Genomic DNA, 19179 nt, shown 5'->3' on the forward strand with positions numbered 1-19179 from the left:
CAATGATGGTTGTTCTGGAGGCAAATTCAAAATGGCGTCGGCCCGCGGCGTGGCCAAGATGGCGGTTTGGCGCCGCGGAGCGCGCAAGATGGCGTCTTCTTGCCGCGTGGCCAATGGCGGCGGCAGGGCAGGCAACGTGGCGGCCCGTGGAGCACCTTCTCGTTCCGTCGTCGTCCTTGGCGTAACGAGGTGACATAGATGCGCCAGGACGTCCTTGAGTGTCTCCAGTTGTTCTGCCACCTGTTGCCATCTTTGATCAGCGTCCGATGTTGTTGACGGATCCGCCATCGCGCCGACATCTTCCACGCCCGTCCCCGTGCTCGCCTCAGCAGGGCTCTCCTCCACCACCCCAGCAGAATCCGTGGTCGGAGGGAATTCGTCGTCGTCGGACGAAGAAGCCGATGCTGGCGCCGGGGGAATTTTCTTCCTTACTTGCTTAGACATGCCGTTTCACTTCTGACCCCAGTGTAATAAAAGACTTGACCACGATCTCTGGCTCAGTGTCCTTTATTCGGTCCGTACTGCGTTCCCACACGGCTGTCTCTCTTGTTCTCTCAGTGCTGGTTCCGATGTCACTCCAGTCACCATCAGCAGCCCCGCTGCTGTTCTTGTCGCTCTTGCAGCCCCACAGCAGCTCCGCTGCTGTACTCTCACACAGCTCCCTTGGCTGTTCCTGCTGCAGCTCTGACAGCCTCGTGCTGTCTCGCCTTCTCGTCGCTCCTGCGACTCTTGGCAGCCACCCCGCTGCCCCTCACACACAGCCTTACTGCCTATCTCTATCTGCAGCTTTACACCTTCCAGTAGCTCCCTACTGTTCCCGGGGTTGGCCCCCGCTTCGACGGTGCCCCCTCGGCTCGTACGCCCGCGTGGCCCCACACCTTTCCATTCACACCCCGACTGCCTTCTCTTTCCGGTTTACCCGCTTAAGGACCCCAACCTTTCACCCACGTCACCTGGCTCCGCCTCCTCGTGACGTCACATCCGGAAGGTCGCTTTCGCCCGCATTACATATGTACAACAAAGAGCAGACTGTCTCAACGGGCGACTGCTCACCTGATCACGGCTGAGTGTCCTTAGGGGTGGCTCGGGGCTCTAGTTTGGGCCCTATCTGTTCGGCCTGTATTTGCTACCGCTGGGCCACAGTTTTTCGTCTTCATGGCTTAAATCTACACTTTTATGCTCACGACTCAGATTTATCTTAAGACTATGATTGACACCAAAGTTGTAGTTTCCGTTGTCTTGCTGAGGTCAAGTCGTGGATGCACCTAAACTTTCTTAAATTAAATTGTGATAAGAGAGAGATTATTTTTTTGAGCTCTCCACATCAATTGCGTTCATCTTTCTGGTTTTAGTGTGGCCATGTACCGGAGTGTGAGGTCAGAAACGTGGGTGTTAGCCTCAACCCCAGTTTGACATTTGAAGCTCACGTACGTAATATTACCCAAATCTAGTGCTGTCCCTTACTGGTGCCGAGAGGCTGGTGCATGCCTTTATATCATCTAGGTTGGATTACTACAATGCCTTGCTTGAATGGGGCCTGGTCCTCCACTAGGTCGACTCGGCCTCAAACTAGTACCTGGTGTGGTGTGTAAACAATGCCAGTGGGGAGACAAAGGCGGCCGGGCGTGGCGCTGGCCACTCACCCCCTCGTGTGCCGTGCCGGCCTTGATATGAGCTGGTAACTAACAGCACTTGCCCCAACAGTCCGTTAAGGCTATTCGGGGGATCTTTGCTTTTGTGCAATTGTGGTGACTCATTGCCCCTCTTCCGACGACGAACTAGCATCAGGATCGAAGGTAAGTGAAATAAAACATTTATTTGTTACTTTGTTTTATTTACTATATAGTGTTACATGCAAATGTACACTTTTTTGACAATGCTTTCCTTTTTTGTTGAACGAAAACATTTTATAACAATGACCGTACGGGCATTTAAATATAGTGCATTACTGTGGTCCAACTTACGAAGGGGTCTAAGGAACGAATTGGTTTCGTAACCCGAGGGGTGCCGGTGATGTAACGGAATGTTTTATCTTGAAATTTCAACATTTATTCAGAGCCCCAGGTGACATTAGCATTATGAGGGTTCAATAATATCTTAAGGGAGAGCGTTCCAGATGTCTGCAGAAGTGCCTTACAATTTGCCAACCCTCGCAGCCACTCCTCGATAGTATAGTGGTTAGTATCCCCGCCTGTCACGCTGGAGACCGGGGTTCAATTCCCCGTCGGGGAGAGCTTGACTTTTTTTCATTATTGTTTCCACTGAATAATAATTTGAAGTTTTCGTGACTGCAGGGATCAATTCTATTTGGTTCTTTCGGTAAAGTCACGTAGGTATAAAATGAAATGCATTAAATCACGACGTTTCGGGCGCAACACAATTTATTTTATTTTATACCTACGTGACTTTACCGAAAGAACCAAATAGTATGTTTCCACTGAGTTTCAACAAGCGTAACATTTGCTGTGGGTCTCAAAACACCTGTCAGTATTATACCCAGCATATAATCACGTGTAATTTCACTTTTTTACATGTTATTATTTCCTGGGTGTACTATTGTTCATTTGTTAAGGTTATAAATGATTTACTTATTGCCGATTCTGGTGCATTGGCTATCTTGATACTTCTGGATCTGAGTGCTGCTTTTGATACTGTTGATACGTTTACGTTGTTAAATCGTCTTGAGCCTTCGGTGGACATGTCAGGGACTGCTGCTATTTGTTGGCTCATGCCATACAACAAAGAGTAGTCTGTCTCAACGGGCGACTGCTCACCTGGTCACGGCTTAGTGTCCTTAGGGGTGGCTCGAGGATCTAGTTTGGGTCCTCTGTTGTTACTTAATGTTAATAGCTCAGCTTATTTGAGAGTATATTGAGTAGTTTGAGTACATTGATTATATTGATGTAGTTTATACTTAGTTTTTTCACATCGGTTTATTGTATGGTAGTTGGGTAGTTGCAGTTCTTTAGCGTCAATATGCTCAATTCCTCTGTTGATATGTAAACTCCTTTGTCAAGGTTCTCTCCTCATCCCACCCAGCTTAAAAATACGCTGCCAAGCTCAGCAGTGTTCATTGGGACGCTGTCTTTCTGACAGCTTTGTTCTTCACCTGAGGACGGCTGCTTGTGTTGTGGCCAAAACGTCGTGAGGATTTTATTTTATTATGTTTTATTTTTCTTTTTTTTTATTATTTCCCTTCTACGTGACTGTACCGAAAGAACCAAGAATAGGAATGTTTTTTCTTGAAGTTTCAATATTTATTCAGAGCACCAGGTGACAGCAAGATTAGGGTTCAATAATATCTTCAGGGAGAGCGTTCCAGATGTATGCAGAAGTGCCTTACAATTTGTCGAAAGTCGCAGCCATTCCTCGATAGTATAGTGGTTAGTATCCCCGCCTGTCACGCGGGAGACCGGGGTTCAATTCCCCGTCGGGGAGAGCTGCCATTTTTTAACATAATTTTTTCCACTCACGTTCTGTCACGTGATTTCCACCAATAATTAAATAAGCAGTGCATCTCAAAACACCTGTCAATTTCATATCAAGCATATAATCATATGTAATAAATTGAGATTACATGTGATTATATATATGTACAACAAAGAGCAGACTGTCTCAACGGGCGACTGCTCATCTGATCACGGCTGAGTGTCCTTAGGGGTGGCTCGGGGCTCTAGTTTGGGCCCTATCTATTCGGTCTGTATTTGCTACCGCTGGGCCACAGTTTTTCGTCTTCATGGCTTAAATCTACACTTTTATGCTCACGACTCAGATTTATCTTAAGACTATGATTGACACCAAAGTTGTAGTTTCCGTTGTCTTGCTGAGGTCAAGTCGTGGATGCACCTAAACTTTCTTAAAATAAATTGTGATAAGAGAGAGATTATGTTTTTGAGCTCTCCACATCAATTGCGTTCATCTTTCTGGTTTTAGTGTGGCCATGTACGGGAGTGTGAGGTCAGAAACGTGGGTGTTAGCCTCAACCCCAGTTTGACATTTGAAGCTCAAGTACGTAATATTACCCAAATCTAGTGCTGTCCCTTACTGGTGCCGAGAGGCTGGTGCATGCCTTTATATCATCTAGGTTGGGTTACTACAATGCCTTGCTTGAATGGGGCCTGGTCCTCCACTAGGTCGACTCGGCCTCAAACTAGTACCTGGTGTGGTGTGTAAACAATGCCAGTGGGGAGACAAAGGCGGCCGGGCGTGGCGCTGGCCACTCACCCCCTCGTGTGCCGTGCCGGCCTTGATATGAGCTGGTAACTAACAGCACTTGCCCCAACAGTCCGTTAAGGCTATTCGGGGGATCTTTGCTTTTGTGCAATTGTGGTGACTCATTGCCCCTCTTCCGACGACGAACTAGCATCAGGATCGAAGGTAAGTGAAATAAAACATTTATTTGTTACTTTGTTTTATTTACTATATAGTGTTACATGCAAATGTACACTTTTTTGACAATGCTTTCCTTTTTTGTTGAACGAAAACATTTTATAACAATGACCGTACGGGCATTTAAATATAGTGCATTACTGTGGTCCAACTTACGAAGGGGTCTAAGGAACGAATTGGTTTCGTAACCCGAGGGGTGCCGGTGATGTAACGAAATGTTTTATCTTGAAATTTCAACATTTATTCAGAGCCCCAGGTGACATTAGCATTATGAGGGTTCAATAATATCTTAAGGGAGAGCGTTCCAGATGTCTGCAGAAGTGCCTTACAATTTGCCAACCCTAGCAGCCACTCCTCGATAGTATAGTGGTTAGTATCCCCGCCTGTCACGCGGGAGACCGGGGTTCAATTCCCCGTCGGGGAGAGCTTGACTTTTTTTCATTATTGTTTCCACTGAATAATAATTTGAAGTTTTCGTGACTGCAGGGATCAATTCTATTTGGTTCTTTCGGTAAAGTCACGTAGGTATTAAATAAAATAAATTGTGTTGCGCCCGAAACGTCGTGATTTAATGCATTTTATTTAATACCTACGTGACTTTACCGAAAGAACCAAATAGTATGTTTCCACTGAGTTTCAACAAGCGTAACATTTGCTGTGGGTCTCAAAACACCTGTCAGTATTATACCCAGCATATAATCACGTGTAATTTCACTTTTTTACATGTTATTATTTCCTGGGTGTACTATTGTTCATTTGTTAAGGTTATAAAATATTTACTTGTTGCCGATTCTGGTGCATTGGCTATCTTGATACTTCTGGATCTGAGTGCTGCTTTTGATACTGTTGATACGTTTACGTTGTTAAATCGTCTTGAGCCTTCGGTGGACATGTCAGGGACTGCTGCTATTTGTTGGCTCATGCCATACAACAAAGAGTAGTCTGTCTCAACGGGCGACTGCTCACCTGGTCACGGCTTAGTGTCCTTAGGGGTGGCTCGAGGATCTAGTTTGGGTCCTCTGTTGTTACTTAATGTTAATAGCTCAGCTTATTTGAGAGTATATTGAGTAGTTTGAGTACATTGATTATATTGATGTAGTTTATACTTAGTTTTTTCACATCGGTTTATTGTATGGTAGTTGGGTAGTTGCAGTTCTTTAGCGTCAATATGCTCAATTCCTCTGTTGATATGTAAACTCCTTTGTCAAGGTTCTCTCCTCATCCCACCCAGCTTAAAAATACGCTGCCAAGCTCAGCAGTGTTCATTGGGACGCTGTCTTTCTGACAGCTTTGTTCTTCACCTGAGGACGGCTGCTTGTGTTGTGGCCAAAACGTTGTGAGGATTTTATTTTATTATGTTTTATTTTTCTTTTTTTTATTATTTCCCTTCTACGTGACTGTACCGAAAGAACCAAGAATAGGAATGTTTTTTCTTGAAGTTTCAATATTTATTCAGAGCACCAGGTGACAGCAAGATTAGGGTTCAATAATATCTTCAGGGAGAGCGTTCCAGATGTATGCAGAAGTGCCTTACAATTTGTCGAAAGTCGCAGCCATTCCTCGATAGTATAGTGGTTAGTATCCCCGCCTGTCACGCGGGAGACCGGGGTTCAATTCCCCGTCGGGGAGAGCTGCCATTTTTTAACATAATTTTTTCCACTCACGTTCTGTCACGTGATTTCCACCAATAATTAAATAAGCAGTGCATCTCAAAACACCTGTCAATTTCATATCAAGCATATAATCATATGTAATAAATTGAGATTACATGTGATTATATATATGTACAACAAAGAGCAGACTGTCTCAACGGACGACTGCTCATCTGATCACGGCTGAGTGTCCTTAGGGGTGGCTCGGCGCTCTAGTTTGGGCCCTATCTATTCGGTCTGTATTTGCTACCGCTGGGCCACAGTTTTTCGTCTTCATGGCTTAAATCTACACTTTTATGCTCACGACTCAGATTTATCTTAAGACTATGATTGACACCAAAGTTGTAGTTTCCGTTGTCTTGCTGAGGTCAAGTCGTGGATGCACCTAAACTTTCTTAAAATAAATTGTGATAAGAGAGAGATTATGTTTTTGAGCTCTCCACATCAATTGCGTTCATCTTTCTGGTTTTAGTGTGGCCATGTACGGGAGTGTGAGGTCAGAAACGTGGGTGTTAGCCTCAACCCCAGTTTGACATTTGAAGCTCAAGTACGTAATATTACCCAAATCTAGTGCTGTCCCTTACTGGTGCCGAGAGGCTGGTGCATGCCTTTATATCATCTAGGTTGGGTTACTACAATGCCTTGCTTGAATGGGGCCTGGTCCTCCACTAGGTCGACTCGGCCTCAAACTAGTACCTGGTGTGGTGTGTAAACAATGCCAGTGGGGAGACAAAGGCGGCCGGGCGTGGCGCTGGCCACTCACCCCCTCGTGTGCCGTGCCGGCCTTGATATGAGCTGGTAACTAACAGCACTTGCCCCAACAGTCCGTTAAGGCTATTCGGGGGATCTTTGCTTTTGTGCAATTGTGGTGACTCATTGCCCCTCTTCCGACGACGAACTAGCATCAGGATCGAAGGTAAGTGAAATAAAACATTTATTTGTTACTTTGTTTTATTTACTATATAGTGTTACATGCAAATGTACACTTTTTTGACAATGCTTTCCTTTTTTGTTGAACGAAAACATTTTATAACAATGACCGTACGGGCATTTAAATATAGTGCATTACTGTGGTCCAACTTACGAAGGGGTCTAAGGAACGAATTGGTTTCGTAACCCGAGGGGTGCCGGTGATGTAACGAAATGTTTTATCTTGAAATTTCAACATTTATTCAGAGCCCCAGGTGACATTAGCATTATGAGGGTTCAATAATATCTTAAGGGAGAGCGTTCCAGATGTCTGCAGAAGTGCCTTACAATTTGCCAACCCTAGCAGCCACTCCTCGATAGTATAGTGGTTAGTATCCCCGCCTGTCACGCGGGAGACCGGGGTTCAATTCCCCGTCGGGGAGAGCTTGACTTTTTTTCATTATTGTTTCCACTGAATAATAATTTGAAGTTTTCGTGACTGCAGGGATCAATTCTATTTGGTTCTTTCGGTAAAGTCACGTAGGTATTAAATAAAATAAATTGTGTTGCGCCCGAAACGTCGTGATTTAATGCATTTTATTTAATACCTACGTGACTTTACCGAAAGAACCAAATAGTATGTTTCCACTGAGTTTCAACAAGCGTAACATTTGCTGTGGGTCTCAAAACACCTGTCAGTATTATACCCAGCATATAATCACGTGTAATTTCACTTTTTTACATGTTATTATTTCCTGGGTGTACTATTGTTCATTTGTTAAGGTTATAAAATATTTACTTGTTGCCGATTCTGGTGCATTGGCTATCTTGATACTTCTGGATCTGAGTGCTGCTTTTGATACTGTTGATACGTTTACGTTGTTAAATCGTCTTGAGCCTTCGGTGGACATGTCAGGGACTGCTGCTATTTGGTGGCTCATGCCATACAACAAAGAGTAGTCTGTCTCAACGGGCGACTGCTCACCTGGTCACGGCTTAGTGTCCTTAGGGGTGGCTCGAGGATCTAGTTTGGGTCCTCTGTTGTTACTTAATGTTAATAGCTCAGCTTATTTTAGAGTATATTGAGTAGTTTGAGTACATTGATTATATTGATGTAGTTTATACTTAGTTTTTTCACATCGGTTTATTGTATGGTAGTTGGGTAGTTGCAGTTCTTTAGCGTCAATATGCTCAATTCCTCTGTTGATATGTAAACTCCTTTGTCAAGGTTCTCTCCTCATCCCACCCAGCTTAAAAATACGCTGCCAAGCTCAGCAGTGTTCATTGGGACGCTGTCTTTCTGACAGCTTTGTTCTTCACCTGAGGACGGCTGCTTGTGTTGTGGCCAAAACGTCGTGAGGATTTTATTTTATTATGTTTTATTTTTCTTTTTTTTATTATTTCCCTTCTACGTGACTGTACCGAAAGAACCAAGAATAGGAATGTTTTTTCTTGAAGTTTCAATATTTATTCAGAGCACCAGGTGACAGCAAGATTAGGGTTCAATAATATCTTCAGGGAGAGCGTTCCAGATGTATGCAGAAGTGCCTTACAATTTGTCGAAGGTCGCAGCCATTCCTCGATAGTATAGTGGTTAGTATCCCCGCCTGTCACGCGGGAGACCGGGGTTAAATTCCCCGTCGGGGAGAGCTGGCATTTTTTAACATAATTTTTTCCACTCACGTTCTGTCACGTGATTTCCACCAATAATTAAATAAGCAGTGCATCTCAAAACACCTGTCAATTTCATATCAAGCATATAATCATATGTAATAAATTGAGATTACATGTGATTATATATATGTACAACAAAGAGCAGACTGTCTCAACGGGCGACTGCTCATCTGATCACGGCTGAGTGTCCTTAGGGGTGGCTCGGGGCTCTAGTTTGGGCCCTATCTATTCGGTCTGTATTTGCTACCGCTGGGCCACAGTTTTTCGTCTTCATGGCTTAAATCTACACTTTTATGCTCACGACTCAGATTTATCTTAAGACTATGATTGACACCAAAGTTGTAGTTTCCGTTGTCTTGCTGAGGTCAAGTCGTGGATGCACCTAAACTTTCTTAAAATAAATTGTGATAAGAGAGAGATTATGTTTTTGAGCTCTCCACATCAATTGCGTTCATCTTTCTGGTTTTAGTGTGGCCATGTACGGGAGTGTGAGGTCAGAAACGTGGGTGTTAGCCTCAACCCCAGTTTGACATTTGAAGCTCAAGTACGTAATATTACCCAAATCTAGTGCTGTCCCTTACTGGTGCCGAGAGGCTGGTGCATGCCTTTATATCATCTAGGTTGGGTTACTACAATGCCTTGCTTGAATGGGGCCTGGTCCTCCACTAGGTCGACTCGGCCTCAAACTAGTACCTGGTGTGGTGTGTAAACAATGCCAGTGGGGAGACAAAGGCGGCCGGGCGTGGCGCTGGCCACTCACCCCCTCGTGTGCCGTGCCGGCCTTGATATGAGCTGGTAACTAACAGCACTTGCCCCAACAGTCCGTTAAGGCTATTCGGGGGATCTTTGCTTTTGTGCAATTGTGGTGACTCATTGCCCCTCTTCCGACGACGAACTAGCATCAGGATCGAAGGTAAGTGAAATAAAACATTTATTTGTTACTTTGTTTTATTTACTATATAGTGTTACATGCAAATGTACACTTTTTTGACAATGCTTTCCTTTTTTGTTGAACGAAAACATTTTATAACAATGACCGTACGGGCATTTAAATATAGTGCATTACTGTGGTCCAACTTACGAAGGGGTCTAAGGAACGAATTGGTTTCGTAACCCGAGGGGTGCCGGTGATGTAACGAAATGTTTTATCTTGAAATTTCAACATTTATTCAGAGCCCCAGGTGACATTAGCATTATGAGGGTTCAATAATATCTTAAGGGAGAGCGTTCCAGATGTCTGCAGAAGTGCCTTACAATTTGCCAACCCTAGCAGCCACTCCTCGATAGTATAGTGGTTAGTATCCCCGCCTGTCACGCGGGAGACCGGGGTTCAATTCCCCGTCGGGGAGAGCTTGACTTTTTTTCATTATTGTTTCCACTGAATGATAATTTGAAGTTTTCGTGACTGCAGGGATCAATTCTATTTGGTTCTTTCGGTAAAGTCACGTAGGTATTAAATAAAATAAATTGTGTTGCGCCCGAAACGTCGTGATTTAATGCATTTTATTTAATACCTACGTGACTTTACCGAAAGAACCAAATAGTATGTTTCCACTGAGTTTCAACAAGCGTAACATTTGCTGTGGGTCTCAAAACACCTGTCAGTATTATACCCAGCATATAATCACGTGTAATTTCACTTTTTTACATGTTATTATTTCCTGGGTGTACTATTGTTCATTTGTTAAGGTTATAAAATATTTACTTGTTGCCGATTCTGGTGCATTGGCTATCTTGATACTTCTGGATCTGAGTGCTGCTTTTGATACTGTTGATACGTTTACGTTGTTAAATCGTCTTGAGCCTTCGGTGGACATGTCAGGGACTGCTGCTATTTGTTGGCTCATGCCATACAACAAAGGGTAGTCTGTCTCAACGGGCGACTGCTCACCTGGTCACGGCTTAGTGTCCTTAGGGGTGGCTCGAGGATCTAGTTTGGGTCCTCTGTTGTTACTTAATGTTAATAGCTCAGCTTATTTTAGAGTATATTGAGTAGTTTGAGTACATTGATTATATTGATGTAGTTTATACTTAGTTTTTTCACATCGGTTTATTGTATGGTAGTTGGGTAGTTGCAGTTCTTTAGCGTCAATATGCTCAATTCCTCTGTTGATATGTAAACTCCTTTGTCAAGGTTCTCTCCTCATCCCACCCAGCTTAAAAATACGCTGCCAAGCTCAGCAGTGTTCATTGGGACGCTGTCTTTCTGACAGCTTTGTTCTTCACCTGAGGACGGCTGCTTGTGTTGTGGCCAAAACGTCGTGAGGATTTTATTTTATTATGTTTTATTTTTCTTTTTTTTATTATTTCCCTTCTACGTGACTGTACCGAAAGAACCAAGAATAGGAATGTTTTTTCTTGAAGTTTCAATATTTATTCAGAGCACCAGGTGACAGCAAGATTAGGGTTCAATAATATCTTCAGGGAGAGCGTTCCAGATGTATGCAGAAGTGCCTTACAATTTGTCGAAGGTCGCAGCCATTCCTCGATAGTATAGTGGTTAGTATCCCCGCCTGTCACGCGGGAGACCGGGGTTCAATTCCCCGTCGGGGAGAGCTGGCATTTTTTAACATAATTTTTTCCACTCACGTTCTGTCACGTGATTTCCACCAATAATTAAATAAGCAGTGCATCTCAAAACACCTGTCAATTTCATATCAAGCATATAATCATATGTAATAAATTGAGATTACATGTGATTATATATATGTACAACAAAGAGCAGACTGTTTCAACGGGCGACTGCTCATCTGATCACGGCTGAGTGTCCTTAGGGGTGGCTCGGGGCTCTAGTTTGGGCCCTATCTATTCGGTCTGTATTTGCTACCGCTGGGCCACAGTTTTTCGTCTTCATGGCTTAAATCTACACTTTTATGCTCACGACTCAGATTTATCTTAAGACTATGATTGACACCAAAGTTGTAGTTTCCGTTGTCTTGCTGAGGTCAAGTCGTGGATGCACCTAAACTTTCTTAAAATAAATTGTGATAAGAGAGAGATTATGTTTTTGAGCTCTCCACATCAATTGCGTTCATCTTTCTGGTTTTAGTGTGGCCATGTACGGGAGTGTGAGGTCAGAAACGTGGGTGTTAGCCTCAACCCCAGTTTGACATTTGAAGCTCAAGTACGTAATATTACCCAAATCTAGTGCTGTCCCTTACTGGTGCCGAGAGGCTGGTGCATGCCTTTATATCATCTAGGTTGGGTTACTACAATGCCTTGCTTGAATGGGGCCTGGTCCTCCACTAGGTCGACTCGGCCTCAAACTAGTACCTGGTGTGGTGTGTAAACAATGCCAGTGGGGAGACAAAGGCGGCCGGGCGTGGCGCTGGCCACTCACCCCCTCGTGTGCCGTGCCGGCCTTGATATGAGCTGGTAACTAACAGCACTTGCCCCAACAGTCCGTTAAGGCTATTCGGGGGATCTTTGCTTTTGTGCAATTGTGGTGACTCATTGCCCCTCTTCCGACGACGAACTAGCATCAGGATCGAAGGTAAGTGAAATAAAACATTTATTTGTTACTTTGTTTTATTTACTATATAGTGTTACATGCAAATGTACACTTTTTTGACAATGCTTTCCTTTTTTGTTGAACGAAAACATTTTATAACAATGACCGTACGGGCATTTAAATATAGTGCATTACTGTGGTCCAACTTACGAAGGGGTCTAAGGAACGAATTGGTTTCGTAACCCGAGGGGTGCCGGTGATGTAACGAAATGTTTTATCTTGAAATTTCAACATTTATTCAGAGCCCCAGGTGACATTAGCATTATGAGGGTTCAATAATATCTTAAGGGAGAGCGTTCCAGATATCTGCAGAAGTGCCTTACAATTTGCCAACCCTCGCAGCCACTCCTCGATAGTATAGTGGTTAGTATCCCCGCCTGTCACGCGGGAGACCGGGGTTCAATTCCCCGTCGGGGAGAGCTTGACTTTTTTTCATTATTGTTTCCACTGAATAATAATTTGAAGTTTTCGTGACTGCAGGGATCAATTCTATTTGGTTCTTTCGGTAAAGTCACGTAGGTATTAAATAAAATAAATTGTGTTGCGCCCGAAACGTCGTGATTTAATGCATTTTATTTAATACCTACGTGACTTTACCGAAAGAACCAAATAGTATGTTTCCACTGAGTTTCAACAAGCGTAACATTTGCTGTGGGTCTCAAAACACCTGTCAGTATTATACCCAGCATATAATCACGTGTAATTTCACTTTTTTACATGTTATTATTTCCTGGGTGTACTATTGTTCATTTGTTAAGGTTATAAAATATTTACTTGTTGCCGATTCTGGTGCATTGGCTATCTTGATACTTCTGGATCTGAGTGCTGCTTTTGATACTGTTGATACGTTTACGTTGTTAAATCGTCTTGAGCCTTCGGTGGACATGTCAGGGACTGCTGCTATTTGTTGGCTCATGCCATACAACAAAGAGTAGTCTGTCTCAACGGGCGACTGCTCACCTGGTCACGGCTTAGTGTCCTTAGGGGTGGCTCGAGGATCTAGTTTGGGTCCTCTGTTGTTACTTAATGTTAATAGCTCAGCTTATTTTAGAGTATATTGAGTAGTTTGAGTACATTGATTATATTGATGTAGTTTATACTTAGTTTTTTCACATCGGTTTATTGTATGGTAGTTGGGTAGTTGCAGTTCTTTAGCGTCAATATGCTCAATTCCTCTGTTGATATGTAAACTCCTTTGTCAAGGTTCTCTCCTCATCCCACCCAGCTTAAAAATACGCTGCCAAGCTCAGCAGTGTTCATTGGGACGCTGTCTTTCTGACAGCTTTGTTCTTCACCTGAGGACGGCTGCTTGTGTTGTGGCCAAAACGTCGTGAGGATTTTATTTTATTATGTTTTATTTTTCTTTTTTTTATTATTTCCCTTCTACGTGACTGTACCGAAAGAACCAAGAATAGGAATGTTTTTTCTTGAAGTTTCAATATTTATTCAGAGCACCAGGTGACAGCAAGATTAGGGTTCAATAATATCTTCAGGGAGAGCGTTCCAGATGTATGCAGAAGTGCCTTACAATTTGTCGAAGGTCGCAGCCATTCCTCGATAGTATAGTGGTTAGTATCCCCGCCTGTCACGCGGGAGACCGGGGTTCAATTCCCCGTCGGGGAGAGCTGGCATTTTTTAACATAATTTTTTCCACTCACGTTCTGTCACGTGATTTCCACCAATAATTAAATAAGCAGTGCATCTCAAAACACCTGTCAATTTCATATCAAGCATATAATCATATGTAATAAATTGAGATTACATGTGATTATATATATGTACAACAAAGAGCAGACTGTCTCAACGGGCGACTGCTCATCTGATCACGGCTGAGTGTCCTTAGGGGTGGCTCGGGGCTCTAGTTTGGGCCCTATCTATTCGGTCTGTATTTGCTACCGCTGGGCCACAGTTTTTCGTCTTCATGGCTTAAATCTACACTTTTATGCTCACGACTCAGATTTATCTTAAGACTATGATTGACACCAAAGTTGTAGTTTCCGTTGTCTTGCTGAGGTCAAGTCGTGGATGCACCTAAACTTTCTTAAAATAAATTGTGATAAGAGAGAGATTATGTTTTTGAGCTCTCCACATCAATTGCGTTCATCTTTCTGGTTTTAGTGTGGCCATGTACGGGAGTGTGAGGTCAGAAACGTGGGTGTTAGCCTCAACCCCAGTTTGACATTTGAAGCTCAAGTACGTAATATTACCCAAATCTAGTGCTGTCCCTTACTGGTGCCGAGAGGCTGGTGCATGCCTTTATATCATCTAGGTTGGGTTACTACAATGCCTTGCTTGAATGGGGCCTGGTCCTCCACTAGGTCGACTCGGCCTCAAACTAGTACCTGGTGTGGTGTGTAAACAATGCCAGTGGGGAGACAAAGGCGGCCGGGCGTGGCGCTGGCCACTCACCCCCTCGTGTGCCGTGCCGGCCTTGATATGAGCTGGTAACTAACAGCACTTGCCCCAACAGTCCGTTAAGGCTATTCGGGGGATCTTTGCTTTTGTGCAATTGTGGTGACTCATTGCCCCTCTTCCGACGACGAACTAGCATCAGGATCGAAGGTAAGTGAAATAAAACATTTATTTGTTACTTTGTTTTATTTACTATATAGTGTTACATGCAAATGTACACTTTTTTGACAATGCTTTCCTTTTTTGTTGAACGAAAACATTTTATAACAATGACCGTACGGGCATTTAAATATAGTGCATTACTGTGGTCCAACTTACGAAGGGGTCTAAGGAACGAATTGGTTTCGTAACCCGAGGGGTGCCGGTGATGTAACGAAATGTTTTATCTTGAAATTTCAACATTTATTCAGAGCCCCAGGTGACATTAGCATTATGAGGGTTCAATAATATCTTAAGGGAGAGCGTTCCAGATGTCTGCAGAAGTGCCTTACAATTTGCCAACCCTAGCAGCCACTCCTCGATAGTATAGTGGTTAGTATCCCCGCCTGTCACGCGGGAGACCGGGGTTCAATTCCCCGTCGGGGAGAGCTTGACTTTTTTTCATTATTGTTTCCACTGAATGATAATTTGAAGTTTTCGTGACTGCAGGGATCAATTCTATTTGGTTCTTTCGGTAAAGTCACGTAGGTATTAAATAAAATAAATTGTGTTGCGCCCGAAACGTCGTGATTTAATGCATTTTATTTAATACCTACGTGACTTTACCGAAAGAACCAAATAGTATGTTTCCACTGAGTTTCAACAAGCGTAACATTTGCTGTGGGTCTCAAAACACCTGTCAGTATTATACCCAGCATATAATCACGTGTAATTTCACTTTTTTACATGTTATTATTTCCTGGGTGTACTATTGTTCATTTGTTAAGGTTATAAAATATTTACTTGTTGCCGATTCTGGTGCATTGGCTATCTTGATACTTCTGGATCTGAGTGCTGCTTTTGATACTGTTGATACGTTTACGTTGTTAAATCGTCTTGAGCCTTCGGTGGACATGTCAGGGACTGCTGCTATTTGTTGGCTCATGCCATACAACAAAGAGTAGTCTGTCTCAACGGGCGACTGCTCACCTGGTCACGGCTTAGTGTCCTTAGGGGTGGCTCGAGGATCTAGTTTGGGTCCTCTGTTGTTACTTAATGTTAATAGCTCAGCTTATTTGAGAGTATATTGAGTAGTTTGAGTACATTGATTATATTGATGTAGTTTATACTTAGTTTTTTCACATCGGTTTATTGTATGGTAGTTGGGTAGTTGCAGTTCTTTAGCGTCAATATGCTCAATTTCTCTGTTGATATGTAAACTCCTTTGTCAAGGTTCTCTCCTCATCCCACCCAGCTTAAAAATACGCTGCCAAGCTCAGCAGTGTTCATTGGGACGCTGTCTTTCTGACAGCTTTGTTCTTCACCTGAGGACGGCTGCTTGTGTTGTGGCCAAAACGTCGTGAGGATTTTATTTTATTATGTTTTATTTTTCTTTTTTTTATTATTTCCCTTCTACGTGACTGTACCGAAAGAACCAAGAATAGGAATGTTTTTTCTTGAAGTTTCAATATTTATTCAGAGCACCAGGTGACAGCAAGATTAGGGTTCAATAATATCTTCAGGGAGAGCGTTCCAGATGTATGCAGAAGTGCCTTACAATTTGTCGAAGGTCGCAGCCATTCCTCGATAGTATAGTGGTTAGTATCCCCGCCTGTCACGCGGGAGACCGGGGTTCAATTCCCCGTCGGGGAGAGCTGGCATTTTTTAACATAATTTTTTCCACACACGTTCTGTCACGTGATTTCCACCAATAATTAAATAAGCAGTGCATCTCAAAACACCTGTCAATTTCATATCAAGCATATAATCATATGTAATAAATTGAGATTACATGTGATTATATATATGTACAACAAAGAGCAGACTGTCTCAACGGGCGACTGCTCATCTGATCACGGCTGAGTGTCCTTAGGGGTGGCTCGGGGCTCTAGTTTGGGCCCTATCTATTCGGTCTGTATTTGCTACCGCTGGGCCACAGTTTTTCGTCTTCATGGCTTAAATCTACACTTTTATGCTCACGACTCAGATTTATCTTAAGACTATGATTGACACCAAAGTTGTAGTTTCCGTTGTCTTGCTGAGGTCAAGTCGTGGATGCACCTAAACTTTCTTAAAATAAATTGTGATAAGAGAGAGATTATGTTTTTGAGCTCTCCACATCAATTGCGTTCATCTTTCTGGTTTTAGTGTGGCCATGTACGGGAGTGTGAGGTCAGAAACGTGGGTGTTAGCCTCAACCCCAGTTTGACATTTGAAGCTCAAGTACGTAATATTACCCAAATCTAGTGCTGTCCCTTACTGGTGCCGAGAGGCTGGTGCATGCCTTTATATCATCTAGGTTGGGTTACTACAATGCCTTGCTTGAATGGGGCCTGGTCCTCCACTAGGTCGACTCGGCCTCAAACTAGTACCTGGTGTGGTGTGTAAACAATGCCAGTGGGGAGACAAAGGCGGCCGGGCGTGGCGCTGGCCACTCACCCCCTCGTGTGCCGTGCCGGCCTTGATATGAGCTGGTAACTAACAGCACTTGCCCCAACAGTCCGTTAAGGCTATTCGGGGGATCTTTGCTTTTGTGCAATTGTGGTGACTCATTGCCCCTCTTCCGACGACGAACTAGCATCAGGATCGAAGGTAAGTGAAATAAAACATTTATTTGTTACTTTGTTTTATTTACTATATAGTGTTACATGCAAATGTACACTTTTTTGACAATGCTTTCCTTTTTTGTTGAACGAAAACATTTTATAACAATGACCGTACGGGCATTTAAATATAGTGCATTACTGTGGTCCAACTTACGAAGGGGTCTAAGGAACGAATTGGTTTCGTAACCCGAGGGGTGCCGGTGATGTAACGAAATGTTTTATCTTGAAATTTCAACATTTATTCAGAGCCCCAGGTGACATTAGCATTATGAGGGTTCAATAATATCTTAAGGGAGAGCGTTCCAGATATCTGCAGAAGTGCCTTACAATTTACCAACCCTCGCAGCCACTCCTCGATAGTATAGTGGTTAGTATCCCCGCCTGTCACGCGGGAGACCGGGGTTCAATTCCCCGTCGGGGAGAGCTTGACTTTTTTTCATTATTGTTTCCACTGAATAATAATTTGAAGTTTTCGTGACTGCAGGGATCAATTCTATTTGGTTCTTTCGGTAAAGTCACGTAGGTATTAAATAAAATAAATTGTGTTGCGCCCGAAACGTCGTGATTTAATGCATTTTATTTAATACCTACGTGACTTTTCCGAAAGAACCAAATAGTATGTTTCCACTGAGTTTCAACAAGCGTAACATTTGCTGTGGGTCTCAAAACACCTGTCAGTATTATACCCAGCATATAATCACGTGTAATTTCACTTTTTTACATGTTATTATTTCCTGGGTGTCCTATTGTTCATTTGTTAAGGTTATAAATGATTTACTTATTGCCGATTCTGGTGCATTGGCTATCTTGATACTTCTGGATCTGAGTGCTGCTTTTGATACTGTTGATACGTTTACGTTGTTAAATCGTCTTGAGCCTTCGGTGGACATGTCAGGGACTGCTGCTATTTGTTGGCTCATGCCATACAACAAAGAGTAGTCTGTCTCAACGGGCGACTGCTCACCTGATCACGGCTGAGTGTCCTTAGGGGTGGCTCGGGGATCTAGTTTGGGCCCTATCTGTTCGGCCTGTATTTGCTACCGCTGGGCCACAGTTTTTCGTCTTCATGGCTTAAATCTACACTTTTATTCTCACGACTCAGATTTATCTTAAGACTATGATTGACACCAAAGTTGTAGTTTCCGTTGTCTTGCTGAGTTCAAGTCGTGGATGCACCTAAACTTTCTTAAATTAAATTGTGATAAGAGAGAGATTATGTTTTTGAGCTCTCCACATGAATTGCGTTCATCATTCTGGTTTTAGTGTGGCCATGTAAGGGAGTGTGAGGTCAGAAACGTGGGTGTTAGCCTCAACCCCAGTTTGACATTTGAAGCTCACGTACGTAATATTACCCAAATCTAGTGCTGTCCCTTACTGGTGCCGAGAGGCTGGTGCATGCCTTTATATCATCTAGGTTGGATTACTACAATGCCTTGCTTGAATGGGGCCTGGTCCTCCACTAGGTCGACTCGGCCTCAAACTAGTACCTGGTGTGGTGTGTAAACAATGCCAGTGGGGAGACAAAGGCGGCCGGGCGTGGCGCTGGCCACTCACCCCCTCGTGTGCCGTGCCGGCCTTGATATGAGCTGGTAACTAACAGCACTTGCCCCAACAGTCCGTTAAGGCTATTCGGGGGATCTTTGCTTTTGTGCAATTGTGGTGACTCATTGGCCCTCTTCCGACGACGAACTAGCATCAGGATCGAAGGTAAGTGAAATAAAAAAATTATTTGTTACTTTGTTTTATTTACTATACAGTGTTACATGCAAATGTACACTTTTTTGACAATGCTTTCCTTTTTTGTTGAACGAAAACATTTTATAACAATATAGTGCATTACTGTGGTCCAACTTACGAAGGGGTCTAATGAACGAATTGGTTTCGTAAC

The 19179-nt window shown here is 43.3% G+C and overlaps 1 long non-coding RNA gene and 11 other non-coding genes across 12 annotated transcripts in view; all 12 read left to right on the forward strand.

The window, feature by feature from the left end:
* The window catches only part of LOC144948577 (uncharacterized), an 83595-nt gene that overhangs the window by 19650 nt on the left and 44766 nt on the right, over positions 1–19179 (forward strand). The gene's annotated exons all lie outside the window — the stretch shown is intronic.
* TRNAD-GUC (transfer RNA aspartic acid (anticodon GUC)) lies at positions 3367–3438 on the forward strand. The gene has a single exon. It is a non-coding gene; the product is annotated as a tRNA-Asp (tRNA).
* On the forward strand, positions 4742–4813 carry TRNAD-GUC (transfer RNA aspartic acid (anticodon GUC)). Its single transcript has one exon. It is a non-coding gene; the product is annotated as a tRNA-Asp (tRNA).
* On the forward strand, positions 5947–6018 carry TRNAD-GUC (transfer RNA aspartic acid (anticodon GUC)). The gene has a single exon. It is a non-coding gene; the product is annotated as a tRNA-Asp (tRNA).
* TRNAD-GUC (transfer RNA aspartic acid (anticodon GUC)) lies at positions 7322–7393 on the forward strand. The gene has a single exon. It is a non-coding gene; the product is annotated as a tRNA-Asp (tRNA).
* On the forward strand, positions 9902–9973 carry TRNAD-GUC (transfer RNA aspartic acid (anticodon GUC)). The gene has a single exon. It is a non-coding gene; the product is annotated as a tRNA-Asp (tRNA).
* On the forward strand, positions 11107–11178 carry TRNAD-GUC (transfer RNA aspartic acid (anticodon GUC)). The gene has a single exon. It is a non-coding gene; the product is annotated as a tRNA-Asp (tRNA).
* TRNAD-GUC (transfer RNA aspartic acid (anticodon GUC)) lies at positions 12482–12553 on the forward strand. The gene has a single exon. It is a non-coding gene; the product is annotated as a tRNA-Asp (tRNA).
* On the forward strand, positions 13687–13758 carry TRNAD-GUC (transfer RNA aspartic acid (anticodon GUC)). Its single transcript has one exon. It is a non-coding gene; the product is annotated as a tRNA-Asp (tRNA).
* TRNAD-GUC (transfer RNA aspartic acid (anticodon GUC)) lies at positions 15062–15133 on the forward strand. The gene has a single exon. It is a non-coding gene; the product is annotated as a tRNA-Asp (tRNA).
* On the forward strand, positions 16267–16338 carry TRNAD-GUC (transfer RNA aspartic acid (anticodon GUC)). The gene has a single exon. It is a non-coding gene; the product is annotated as a tRNA-Asp (tRNA).
* Positions 17642–17713, forward strand: TRNAD-GUC (transfer RNA aspartic acid (anticodon GUC)). Its single transcript has one exon. It is a non-coding gene; the product is annotated as a tRNA-Asp (tRNA).

The sequence above is a fragment of the Lampetra fluviatilis genome, chromosome 50 (assembly GCF_964198595.1).
Source record: "Lampetra fluviatilis chromosome 50, kcLamFluv1.1, whole genome shotgun sequence".
Classification (NCBI taxonomy): domain Eukaryota; kingdom Metazoa; phylum Chordata; class Hyperoartia; order Petromyzontiformes; family Petromyzontidae; genus Lampetra; species Lampetra fluviatilis.